The sequence below is a fragment of the Mus pahari genome, unplaced genomic scaffold (assembly GCF_900095145.1).
Source record: "Mus pahari unplaced genomic scaffold, PAHARI_EIJ_v1.1 scaffold_10285_1, whole genome shotgun sequence".
Taxonomy (NCBI): domain Eukaryota; kingdom Metazoa; phylum Chordata; class Mammalia; order Rodentia; family Muridae; genus Mus; species Mus pahari.
This window is the reverse complement of record NW_018392445.1, coordinates 30368-31442: the sequence shown is the minus strand read 5'-3', so window position 1 is coordinate 31442 and position 1075 is coordinate 30368. Positions and strand designations below refer to the sequence as shown.

General features: G+C 48.6%; 1 pseudogene; it reads right to left on the bottom strand.

Moving 5' to 3' along the window:
* Window positions 1–374: 374 nt before the first annotated feature.
* Window positions 375–1068, bottom strand: LOC110315024 (annotated as a pseudogene).
* Between the last annotated feature and the right edge of the window lie 7 nt (window positions 1069–1075).

The following is a 1075-nucleotide window of genomic DNA, read 5'->3' as shown; positions in this document are numbered from 1 at the left end:
AGCATTCAAACTTGATTTATCATTAGTTCTGGGCCCAGAGCATCTCTGCTACGTAGTCCAATGCCAACAGATTTCTCTGAAGAAACTCAGATTTGTCTGTCCTTAGGGCCAGCACCTACATTAAATCCCAGTTTCCAAGTCATCAGACATTAACAAATGTCAAGGAGACTGTCCCAGACTCCAGTTTTGCCCATCCCCCACCCACCATTTTAACATAGAACAGCTGTTTTAAATCCTGAGCCACCATGCTGCCTTTTCCCAGACTCACTATAAATGTTCCAGCAATACTGTACTGTAACCAGAAATCAATGGTAAAAACACTGGATATAGCTGTTGGAAGACAGGTGTTGACCATAGCTGTCCATCCCCTAAACTCATTTTAGGTGTTTGAGTGAGGGCTCCAAGAAGCACTGTGTGCAGGAGCCAGGAAGTGGAATGTTTCATCCACCAAGTGGGGATGGGACTCCCTCATTGACTTCCACCCTGAGGTCTCAGAGACCTCAGAAGCATGAAGTGCAATGAAATCCAGGGCCTTAGTCTTCAGCTGCTCTGTGCTGTGGAGGTCAGCCAGGATGAGAGTGTGTGCAGCATTCTCCACAGAGAGGTTCCTGGAGAGGGCATCCTCACACAGAACCTTCAGGCCCCCAGGCCATACTTGTCAGCAGCTGTCAGCACACCACTGGCCATGAGGTGGCTTTGGAGGTTTGACACCTTCCCAGTGTAAATGAAATCCATCATCTCCTTAAAGACTTTGGGATCCAGGTCATGGATCTCAGTGGGATTTGCTAGCTTCTCATTCATTTCCTGTTCAAACATGGCTCTGAAAACTGGAGAGCGAGCTGCTAGGATGGCCTTTTAAGCCCTGAATTCTTGGCCAGCTACCAACAGGCAGCAGTCTGTGAACAGGGAATTCTCCCACAGCCCTGCTAGGTCATCTGCCAACAGTTGCCTTGGATCCTCGATTGCAGGAGTTATGTTCTCTCCAGGCATGCCAAAGATGGTTCCTACTATGCTCACCTTGCAGCAGATGGTGAGCTTGTTTTCAGGGAGAAACCGACATGGATGAGAGAGGAGG